The 12275-nt window shown below is 43.4% G+C and overlaps 1 long non-coding RNA gene across 1 annotated transcript; it reads right to left on the bottom strand.

Moving 5' to 3' along the window:
* Positions 1-12006, bottom strand: LOC147999278 (uncharacterized). Its single transcript, XR_015643915.1, has 4 exons — positions 11832-12006; positions 2266-3576; positions 2029-2172; positions 1-281 (listed from the first exon to the last, which is right to left on the bottom strand). It is a non-coding gene; the product is annotated as an uncharacterized LOC147999278 (long non-coding RNA).
* Between the last annotated feature and the right edge of the window lie 269 nt (positions 12007-12275).

Here is a 12275-nt window from a genome sequence, read left to right as displayed (position 1 = left end):
GTCAAGAGATTAAAATCAATTTTTATTGATAAGAAATACAATTTACAACAAAACAGGATTAAAATGAATTAATATAAATATTTAAAAGTATTTTAAAAATGAAAAATAATAACAAGAGCATATAACTATGAAACAACAAATAGAAAACTTCAATGAAAATCATAACAAAATATTTCTAAACATCATATTCTTAACGAACATTTAGAAGCACAGATGTATTGCTCTTTCTCCTCTAGCATAATGAAAGGCGGTCCCCCAAGTTGTCTCTCAAGTGGTGATTTCTAAAGAAGAAAGTGAGTAAGACCTCAATCAGTCAGGCTGGCTTAGTGATATATAAATTTAGGGTCTCTAAGCAATGACAAATTAACTATGAGGAAGAATATTCATCCAAAACATGTTGTTAATAGTCAGGATGTTTGTCAGCAGGGGACTCCTGAGAAAGCAACTTATTCTTCAGGAGTCCTCTTCCTGGTCCGTGTCCAATTCCAGCAGTCTTGCACTTTCTGAGACCTGGGAGAGGAAGGCAGTTTTTCAGACACTGATTTGGTGGGGAAATGCTAGCCAGCTGTCAGAATGCTGCCTTCTACCACCGCAGTTCTATTGGACAGTCGACCTGGACCTTTTACCTAATATCATTGTTGTTAACTCTGCGGGCAGGGAAAATCTCCAGCAAGCCTCACAGTGATGTGGGCTGCCAATCTGGGACCCAGACTTATACCAGTGCAAACCAAGAACAGGGCAATGGGAAGAGACCTCATTGGGTTGCAGGAAGAAAGGAGATGTCCATATGTCACCAAGATAAAAGTCAATGACAAGGATGAATTCAACATTTGCAATTGGTTCTTATCCCACAAAGGTGCTTCCTACCTAGGAGGTCACATGACCACAAAATGTCATTTGTCACAGGACCAAGACCTTGTTCAAAACTCTACATAGCATATCACACAGTCATGCCATAATATGATATGTTATTCATCTGTCACCATTTGTGGACTGCAGCTTCAAAAAAAAAAGGAAAATATACTTGCCAATAGTTCAGTTTCTGCAAAGTGGTTACCTTCCCAGAATACTTGTACATAGACAGAGCAATGAACAATTCCATTACAGGCCATGGTTGGCTCGTTGGGAGTGTAAATTAGAAAGATTGTAGGGGAAAACAAAGATGTATGAAATTGGAAAATGGTATCAGATATTGTTAAGCTCACACAGCTGCTTATTCCTACCAGATATTGCTGGGGTCTGGCGGTTTCTGGTCTTCTCCTATTCATATTTATTGTTCAATTCAATCAAATATTTCTCTATCAGTGCACAATAAATCTGTACCACCTTGCTCTCCTGCATAGATGTGACAAAGTTCTTCATACATGTGTTCTCCATCAGGAGCGGCTGAGCAGGTTACTGGAAATACATTCTGCATAGTAAGATCTTGCTGCCCCTTTCTCCCATTCCTACTTCCAAGTTCCACTAACAACCCTAGAACCCATATACCCATGAAGACGTAGAATATATCTTGATTCATATAAGGCTGCTGCAGAAACAGGAAACAGCCAATTCAGGGAAGAAGAAATTTTTTTGATGGCCCAAGCATCAAATAGGGTCCAAATCTCTCAAAAAGAACATGGATCTACAACTATCCATGAAAGCCCAATGCACGGGGGCAACATCAATTAGTAGTGGGCAAACACCCTCAAAGGAGGTCAGTAGAACCAAGAGAAGGTCATTCTAACCATGTGGTCCACACACTGAGTTTTGTAAAACCTGGTATGACACCAGAGGCCCCGTTCAGCCTAATAACCTTCTGCTGACTTCAATCAGTGCTGTTCTATCTAGAGCCTTCTGAAGATGCCTAGACAATCCTGGGATGAGTAACAGTCTTTTGTGGAACTGAAAACTGAGTCCTAATGACCCTGGCACACTGATGTGTAAACAGCACAAGAGATAGACTCATAGATGAAGACCGTCCAATCCAGAACAAAGAAATCAGAAATGGCCATTCCACAAGTGATAGCCTTTCTGACCAGGACTTACCTAGAGAAGGTCATCTCCTTTTTCAGCTTATGGCTGTTCTCATGGATCTCAGTGTTCTCCATCTCTAAGTTGTGCAGAATTGACATGACCGCCTCCTCCATTCTCTCCAGGTCTTCATAATATGGATTTGGCCTGAAGTGTGGCCTGGCCCCAAATGATAGAATACAATGAACATCAGCATTTAGGAATATATGAACTCAGGGTGGGTCCTGTACTACCCCAGCCCTGGAAGGACACCTTCTGAATTCTATATATTGGGATCTTCTTCAGCTTCAGAAACTTGTTATTCTGGGGCCAGGACACCGGAAGCTCAGCATCCAGATGGAGGGTTTCCTGGCTCCCTTTGTTCAATAGAGAGGACTGGACCTGGAGTCAAGACAGTTATGTTATCAAAAGCCTCAGCCACAGCTCTTCCGGGCACTCCCCTACACACCCAGAAAATGTGATTTGATTTTTCCTGTTTTGACAACAGGAATTATTCATTCTGAATAACTAATAGTGTAGAGACAGACATTACACATAATTATGGAGTTGAGATCACATCTGGCCACAAAATAATAATCTGCCCAATGGATACAACTGTACAGACAAATGTGACCAAACAGTCAAAGAACTGTGCTGTTGACAGTGGGGCTCCCAGAACAAAGCACTCACATCTCCATGAAAGTGTAGCATGGGTAAATACTCAGGCCAAGACATAGACCCCCTAGACTCAAATTTGGAGGGAAATATAAACATATAAATGTTGTACCTATGCATTTGGATGTGTGCACATGCACATACACAGACTGAGACACAGCCACAAATAAGAGAAATGTAAACAGAGTCAGAGAAAGAGAAAGAGAAATATGGAAACAGAGAGCACTGTGACAACCAGGAGAAATTGCATGCACCATTGCTGTCTCAGAGGGCAAGACACACAGACAAGAACAAACAGGCCTGAGCCTGAGACCTTCTAGTCAAGCATTGAGATGAACAGTTTGGGACCAGGCCCCTCAGGCTGCTGTGTGGATCTTCCAGCACTCAGTCCCCTGCCTAGCACGTACAGAGACTCACCATAAACTCACTGCAATTACAATCTTGCAAAGCCACCAGCTGTCAAGGGCTTTGCAAATACACACTGGGCACTCACTCTCCCTGACTTTATCCCCGAATTCTTCATTCAGACCACAAATCCTGCTTTTCAATAAATGGAAGCAGATGAGTCCATTTTCCATCTTGCTCCTCAGGAAGGGTCAGGTTCTGAATCTCCTCTATATGGGAGGTGAGGTTTAAAAAAGGGTCGTTACAGAGACACAGCTTTCTAGAACCCAAAACCTTAAAAGGATAAGATGAAGGTGACATTGAACACCCAGGAATGGAACAAGAGCGTTTGGAGCGATTCATATCTGTTCTTCATGGATCTCTCTGTCACAAACATCAGGCGATCTCTCAGGTCGTTTCGCTCCTCTTTAATGAGCTGCAGCTCTTAAATCCACCTCTTATTTTCCTTCTCGGCCTGCTTCTTGCTTAGCTCAGTTCCAGGGGATGATGTTTCTCTCCCAGCCTCTGTAGGTAGAAGGACACAAGTGAACCTGCATGGGGAGAATGCATAGAGTGTACATAGACCACAGTGAGGCCTAAACAGGAGAACAAGCCTGGAACCCAGTGTCACTGCTAGGCGATTGGTCTATGCTTAAGAGGCCTCCTCAGTGGATCTCAGTTCTCCCACTACTCTATAGAGACCAAGAAATGTAAGCAGCCAGGTGCTCCCTATGCCGGACATCACGTGCCTACATGTACCACCGAGATGGCTTCTCCAGGATTATTATCAGCTGAACAGGGTACAGCTTGGTTTCAGGACCCTCACCCCTGTGGTTTCAGAACTCAGATGATAAATTCACCATCCACAATACTTGAGTGACTGGAGACACTCAGATGTCCTACCCTGATATTCTAGGCCAATATCTTTGGATTTACAACGCATTTCCAGGGAGGACATGGTCAACAGACTTATCAATTCCCCTATTTGAAATACCAAACCCCCGAAGTGCCAATGGGTTACAGGCTGAATCTTGGTCTACATGTTCCAAAGAGTTTTGGTATTTTAGAAAAATGTTTGTAACACACAACCTCTAATATATAAAGCTAATGATGACCCTGCAATTAGAAGAAATCAGAGAAGATCTAAGAACATAAGGTTATTGCCTGGAGCACAATTCTCCCCCTTTTCCTACTGTCAGATATCCACTGTATTTAAAGAAGCAATGATAGTGAAGTACATTGCTGCCCTGTCTAAACTCAGAAAAGGTGGACCCTCCATGACTCCTGATGGTGTTTTTATATCAATGTAACAGAACAAATGAACTGTAAAAGTAAAGACCAGAAGTTCACAGAATAATAGCATTGGCCTTACCATATCCTCCCAGTGGGGATGGGGAATCTAAAGTTCTGAAATCCTGACTTTCAGGAATTGTGATATTCATGGAAATTCAATTCCTTTTCAGATGCTGCAGTTGTTGTGGCCCATTGCTAGAAAGGTCAGCTTAAGCCTGCAGCCCCCCTGACAGGAAGCTCAAAATATACTGCCTAGAACTTACTCAACATTCCCCAGAAGTGCTGTCTTTGTCCATCATTACTCTGAGACGAAATGCCAGACTCCTTCACTCTAGTCTCTCCACAATCGATGTTCCCCCTCCCAAAACTCTTGCGAAGACGGGAAAACATGTCTTAGGGTGTAACCGCCAGACTCAGACTGAGAGAAACTAGGGCACTGGTTGTCACTACAACACTGGTGACATCACAGAGGATGCCAAGAACTCTCTAGGAGACAATAGAATGTCATAGAAGGGACAGCTGATGTCATGGGGAGCAGACTTTGCCAGCCTGCTAATGTTCTCCCTGTACTGAGCATAAGCAGAGGTGCCCTTTCCAGGAGACTTTCCCAGGGCAGAGCCACTGAGCACCTCCTGCTTCCAAAGCCAAATTTTTCTCAAGGCTTGATTATAAAAAAACTTAGTAATTCCAATGCTTCTAAATGAATGTTTCCTTCCATATCTTGCCCCAAAAATGTCTCATCCTAACTCAAATTGTCCACATTCACCAATGTTAGCCATTAAAACTTCCTGAGATTTCATACCCGCTTGAATATGCAGTCAAAAGTTCTCCTGTCTCATTCTGTACAGGTGCTTTAAATCACATCAAGAAATAGTCTGCATGTAGGTTACAACATGGGTGTGTGTTAGGGGAACACTCATGAAGTCATGTGCTTAGCAATCGACAATTGCCAGAATATTCATTAGGAGAAAGAGTTGAAGTCTTTATGGTGCTAGGCAAAGTGTGGAGACCAGTTGGCAGAGGAAAGTGCAGTATTGGGACCATGAGTGAAGGGAACCTCATGCTGCTTGTGGGGTTCTCTTCTCTGTACCAATGTTGCCAAAGGAGCACTGCTCACAGGCCTGAGTAAGATACATCATGTGCTTTTATCAGAAAAATAAAATAGTCAAGAGTTATAGGGGATGCACCTAAACGGCTAAATGGTGCTTATCCATTAAGTGGATAGAGCAAGGTCCCAGCACCTGTACACTGGGAAATGGCCACCCCACCAAACACAAAACCACCTATCATAGTAAATAATGAATACTTTATAGAATGCACACATTAACACTGATAGATCACTTCCGTAGTTCTAATTATGGGGGCAAATTCATATAGTAACTTATATAGCAAAAAATAAGAAAGAAAGAGAAGAGAAAAAGTCAAAACAAAAAGCTCAAGCTTCTCATATGAGGATTGCAGGAAGTGTTATCTGGTGGTCAGTTCTGATTAGGCCATTTTAGATAGAACAGTGCATAGTGACCCTTTATGTGATGGGCCCTATATAAAGCTTTTTGCAATATTGGAATTTTAACAAACCTCATCCAGAACATACAGAAGAGGCAAGGATGTGATCACCATGTCCTTACTCTGTATCAGGTTATTTTTCTGCATCCTTGATTGTCAGGCATATAACAGCAACAATCTGAAATAGCTGGTAGACATGGGAAAACGTGGCTAAAACTATAGTAGTGGGTTACACACCTCAACTGTGAAAGGCTAATGCTGTCTGCACAGTCCTTGGAGGCCACTCTTATAAGCCTATTTATTACAAAGTGAAAGGAGGATTATCTGAGCTCAAAGTGATCCTGGCCAGCCAGGTAGAGGGCAACATGTGATACTTGAGACCCTGTTTTAAACGAGCACAGAAATCCACACTTTATTCAAAGCATCATCTACGAATTCTCGATTATTTACCATTCTCTCCCTACCAGTGGTTCAGTTTGGAATGGTAGAAAACAACTGGAACTGATCTTTCTATTTTAAGGACCTTGATCTCTCTTTTTTTAGGTCCACATTAAGAGTGCATACAAATGGACATCACCATCTGAACATCTTAGTATCATCTACTCTGTATATATAGCATAATACTGTGCCTATGACAGTCTTAAGCTTCCTTGAGTGTAGTTGCCCCATTAAGAAGTGTGAAGTTCTGAGTTCAAACCCCAGTGATGCTTTAAAGGGACTAGAAGAAAGCGATCAGAGATACTCCACTTCTTTGTCCTTAGATTAAATCAAGTTGACACAATGTGAACCTGGTGGGCTATTTAACCATGCATCTTTCTCCCAACCCCACTTCCACGAGTTCAGTCCATGGCAGAATTCATCCCCCACCATCCTAGATATTTCTTTGTATATTTCTACAAGAGCCAGGTTTCTTTTTTTTTAATATAATTAGTTGTAGTCAATCAACTGCTGCCCTATGTGAGAAATGATTAGTATCTATTGCAACTTACCACACTGTATTTGTGTATACAAGTACATTATTGGAAATCCAGGGGCTGGGGATTTAGCTCAGTGGTAGAGCACTTGCCTAGGAAGCACAAGGCCCTGGGTTTGGTCCCCAGCTCCAAAAAAAAGAACCAAAAAAAAAAAAAAAAAAAAGAAAAAAGAAAAAAAAAAGAAAAAGGAAATCCAGCATTACTGAGTAATTGGAAACCAGTGCTGTGGCCTTGCCTTTCTGTGCCTCTTCCTGGCTCACAGGCAGCAGGGGGCAGACCTTGAGTTCCTCTTCAGGGACAGAGTGATGGTGAATGGGCACTGAGCAGGCAGAGAAACACAGCTGAGGCAGCTCCTTTCAGTTATCAAACACATCATCTCCTTCCCATCTTAAGGGCTACTGCTGAGGTTTTGCCCCCATACCTACCTTAATAGCAGCGAATTTGTTACACAGCAGCCAGCTCTTTCCTATTGTTCTGTAATACGCCTCCACATCATGGATGCCAAGAAAAACACTAACAAAGAACAAAAAACTCTGACGTTGAACTGTGTGGTGCTGGTCACATACCCTGTTATGTTCTGTATGTTATGAGGTTTGTTAATCTTAACAAGTTCCCCAAGTGTATTCTTCACATAGGACCCAATAGATTCAAGGAAAATAGGAACAATTATGTGTAAAATGGCCTGAGTCAGGGCCATAGACCGAAGCATTTCCAGCACTTGTGCATGAGCCCATGTGGATTTTGCAATGAGCTGGGCCTAGCAATGTCCAGTACACATTTGTGAGCTGTTGCTCTGGTTGAACTGTATTGGTGTGTGCATTAATAAACTACACCTATTTACATGAATTCAGTGTCCTGTGGTTTGAATCCAGACCCCTTGACATCAGGTCTTCCCTTCTGCAGCACTCGGGAAAAAGGCTAAGTTTAGGAAAGGTGACGTCTTGTCATAAGTTATGTGACAAGAGGGATGGTGAATGATCCCTTGTGATAAGAATCAAGGTTTCCTCTGTGGTATTTAGGTCTATACTGGCCCTGTGCAACAGCTTCAAGAACCCAGTTCTGATTTTCCTTGGGATTCCCGTGATGATGCACTCAGACATGATTGGAAACAACCAAAATGGTAGTCAGAGTATTTGATTTATATAATGTAGGGAGCAATGCAAACTCATGTTGTAGGATATTTGATCATATTGTCATCCCCAATATTGTGTTATTTACTTAGAAAAATACCTTCTGGCTGTGTAGTTCAGTACTAGCACCAATATTTAACTCTAGAGCTATTTTTGTTTGTTTGTTTGTTTGTTTTTTGTTTTTGTTTTTGGATGAACAAGTACTTTCCTATTTTGTGGCCCAGCCCTAGCTCTTACTTCTTTGCACAGTCATAGAGAGACCTCAAACATATGCTCAGACAAAGCCAGGGGAATGTATAAAAGGGCCTAAGGCAATACCACATAATGACATTGAAAGTGGGCTCTCTTCTTGATCCACGCCTCCAGCTCTCCTGACATCTACATGAATTATAACTCCTAATGCAGTGTAAATGATGTCTGCGCTATTGCTGAAGGAATCATGAGAATAACAACTGTAAACATTCCACCATGGATAGAATTTGTGGAAAGAGGCAACTGGCAGCCAATGAGAGGGCTCTACAGTTAAAGGGGCTTGCTGTCAAGTCTGATGAGCTTGACTCAATCCCCAGGACCCACGTGGTAAAAGGGAGAGAACCAAGGGCCAAGCTGTCCTCTGGCTTCCACTCATGTCTTACATGTATGTGAGTATATATGTATATGTCTGTATGTACGTGTGGATATGAATGTGTGTATGCATGTATGTGTATAGGTGTATAGGTATATGTGTGTATATGTCTGTCTATATGTGTGTATAGGTGTATTTGTATGTGTGTATATGTATTGTATGTGTGTGTATGTGTGTATGCATGTAGGTGTGTATATATATGTGTGTGAGCATGAATGTGTATAGTCATGTATATGCATGTGTTTTCATGTACGTGTATTCGTGTATATGTACGAATGTATATGTGTATATGTATGTATGGACACACAAACACACACAATGTTAAAACATAAAAAGCTCCTTGGAGTATTCACCGTGCCTGGATAAGTGGTGACCATGTGGGGGAAACACATGTCCATGTAAGCACACCTGTTCACATGTGCTGAGCAATGCCCAGCCTGGACTTGAGCTCACTACCTGCCCAACGATGAGTTTCTGCCCACCTGGTCTTCTCAGAGCCAGGTGACAATTGTTCCTGCCATGCCAGTTCTGTTCCAGTTTCTCATGCCACAAACCTTCTAGCTTGAATCTCACCTACTGACGCAGGAACCTAACAGCCTCCAACCCAGTGAAGTAAGTAAACTTCTTCCTGACATCCTCAGGCTTGGTGTCCCCCATGAGTCACAGGGAGGAAGGATGGCATGCACCAAGGAGAAGGGCCATGGGCAAGGAAGACAGGAAACATAAGTCAGTCATCACTGACACCAGCAAAGTGTGTGCTTCAGAGCTGGCTCTGCTCACTCTTGTCCCAGTGGCAGGACTTAAGAGTGGTGCATACCTGTCACCCAGCACTCAGAGACATCTGAGGCATGAGAACCAGGAGTTCATGGCCATCTTAACTAATGGTGAGATCAAAGCCAGCCTGGGCTGCATGAGACTCAGTCTCAAAGCAGGCAAGGAGGAACTTGCTATATTTGAGCAAGGAAGCTGGAATCCTCCTGGGTTCTAAACATTCACTGCAATACAGAAAGATGCTAGGGCTAGTCTGGCAGAAAGTAGGAGACAGAGAAGCCAGGTTAACCCTCCCTAATCTTCTCATGCTGTGTGAGCTATGAGTAGATGGTGCCCTATACACTGTGGACAGGATGGTCTCTCAGACGGTTCAGAAAGCCATGGAGGACTCCAGCAATTCTCCACTTGGGTGTCACTTGAGTCTTATATGTGTGTGTTTACAAGCCAAAATATAAGATCCATAGGTGACTGTGTAAATTCAACATGGCACAGCCATGTGCTGGAATATTATTCAGCCTTACATAGGATTCAGATTCTGACCCTTGAACAGGAATGAGAATGGTAGCCATTCTCCTAAGTCAGACCTCCAGGCAGTGCAAAGACAAACTAACAGTCTATGACACCACTGAGGGCTGCAATGTCACCAGTTATATAAAGACAGAAAGCAGGAAGGTCTACAGAGCCCCAGGGGTGACATGGAGTGGGGAGGTTGGAGGGTAGGTGTGTAAGTGGGACTGACCTCAGAGGAATCAGACATGGCTGCAGAATATGCATGTGGCTGCCTCCCATACCTGTGGGTCCTGCCTCCTCAGAAAGGCAAATACAGCAAAAGAAATGAACAGAGGGGACAGGCTCTGACCTCCTGTAGACACACAAATGACGTGACAGAATGTGCACACTGCTGCCTTGCTGCAGGAGCAGTTGAGCATCCAGAAGGGTTGAAAGAGGCTGGAAGGGCTGAGCATGGCACTGAGTTCAAGGACATAGCTTTAGGTCTTGGGGAACCTTTGGTGCCCAGGACCCATCCTGCTGATCCTGAGGGACACCGCTGACATTCAGGGTGATGGCTGGGCTGGGCTGGGGAATAGGCGTCCACTCTCACCTGCCTCAGCTTGAAGATGCGCTGGGTGAAGTAGGACTGCAACTACTTGTTGGATTCATTGATGCAAATCTGCTGGAAGCTATTCTGTTCAAAGTCCTCAAATCTGAATATGGTCAAGACACCAATGGGCAAGCACTGAGAGACAAGCTGTGGTTATAGCCGGGGCCTCCTGGAAAGACTAGCCCTCCTGAGAGGAGTTCAGCAGAGGGGGTGTGTTTTCCTGACCAGTTTGGTACCCAGTGTTTTTTACCAAGCGTTCCTTTATTACTTCTTGATGGAACCAGGCCTGCACATATCCAGTAAACATTGTGGTGGAACCTGGGCTTGGTGCCCACATGCTGGCATCGCTGAGGGTGAAGCCTAGCCTATCACTCTCCCAGACACCGAGTGCAGATGCCTGGGTTCCTATAGAATGGCAGTTCTTACCGTTCCTAATGCTAATACAAATAAACTTTTGGAAATTTTCAAAAAAAAAAAAAAGGCATCCTCAGTGGATCTCAGTTCTCCCACTACTCTATAGAGATCAAGAGATGTAAGCAGCCAGGTGTTCCCTATGCCGGACATCACGTGCTTACATGTACCACGGAGATGGCTTCTCCAGGATTATTATCAGCTGAACAGGGTACAGCTTGGTTTCAGGACCCTCACCCCTGTGGCTTCAGAACTCAGATGATAAATTCACCATCCACAAAACTTGAGTGATTGGAGACACTCAGATGTCCTACCCTGATACTCTAAGGCAACAACTTTGGATTTAAAACACATTTCCAGGGAGGATATGTTCAACAGACTTATCAGTGTCCCTATGTGAAATACCAAATGCCCCAGAAGTGCGAATAGGTTACAGGCTGAATCTTGGTCTACACGTTCCAAATAGTTTTGGTATTGTAGAAAAATTTTTGTAACATACAACCTCTAATATATAAAGCAAACGATGACCCTGCCAGTTAGAAGAAATCGGAGAAGGTCTAAGAACATAAGGTTATTGCCTGGAGCACAATCTCTCCCTGTTACTACTGTCAGATACCCACTGTATTTAAAGAAGCAATGATAGTGAAATACATTGCTGCCCTGTCTAAACTCAGAAAAGGTGGACCGTCCATGACTACTGATGGTGTATTTATATCAATGTAACAGAGCAAATGAACTGAAAAGTAAAGACCAGAAGTTCACAGTATAATAGCATTGGCCTTACCATATTCTCCCAGTGGAGATGGGGAAACTAAAGTTCTGAAATCCTTGACTTTAAGGAATTGTGATATTCATGGAAATCAATTCCTTTTCAGATGCTCCAGTTGCTGTGGCCCATTGCTAGAAAGGTCAGCTTAAGCCTGCAGCCACCCTGGCAGGAAGCTCAAAATACACTGCCCAGAACTTACTCCACATTCCCCAGAAGTGCTGTGTTTGTCCATCATTACTTTGAGACGAAAGGCCAGACTCCTTCACTCTAGTCTCTCCAGAATCGACGTTCCCCCTCCCAAAACGCTTGCGAAGACGGGAAAACATGTCTTAGCTTGTAACTGCCAGACTCAGACTGAGAGAAACTAGGGCACTGGTCGTCACTACAACACTGGTGACATCACAGAGGATGCCAGAACTCTCTAGGAGACAATAGAATGTCCAAGAAGGGACAGCTGATGTCACGGGGAGCAGACTTTGCCTCCTGCTAATGTTCTCCCTGTACTGAGCATAAGCAGAGGTGCCCTTTCCAGGAGACTTTCCTGGGGAGAGCCACTGAGCACCTCCTGCTTCCAAAGCCAAATTTTCCTCAAGGCTTGATTATAAAAACCTTAGTAATTCCTATGCATCTAAATGAATGTTTC

Source organism: Rattus norvegicus, chromosome 19 (genome assembly GCF_021556685.1).
Source record: "Rattus norvegicus strain SHRSP/BbbUtx chromosome 19, alternate assembly SHRSP_T2T, whole genome shotgun sequence".
NCBI classification, from domain to species: domain Eukaryota; kingdom Metazoa; phylum Chordata; class Mammalia; order Rodentia; family Muridae; genus Rattus; species Rattus norvegicus.
The sequence above is the reverse complement of the archived record's forward strand: the minus strand, read 5'-3'. Positions and strand labels throughout refer to the sequence as shown.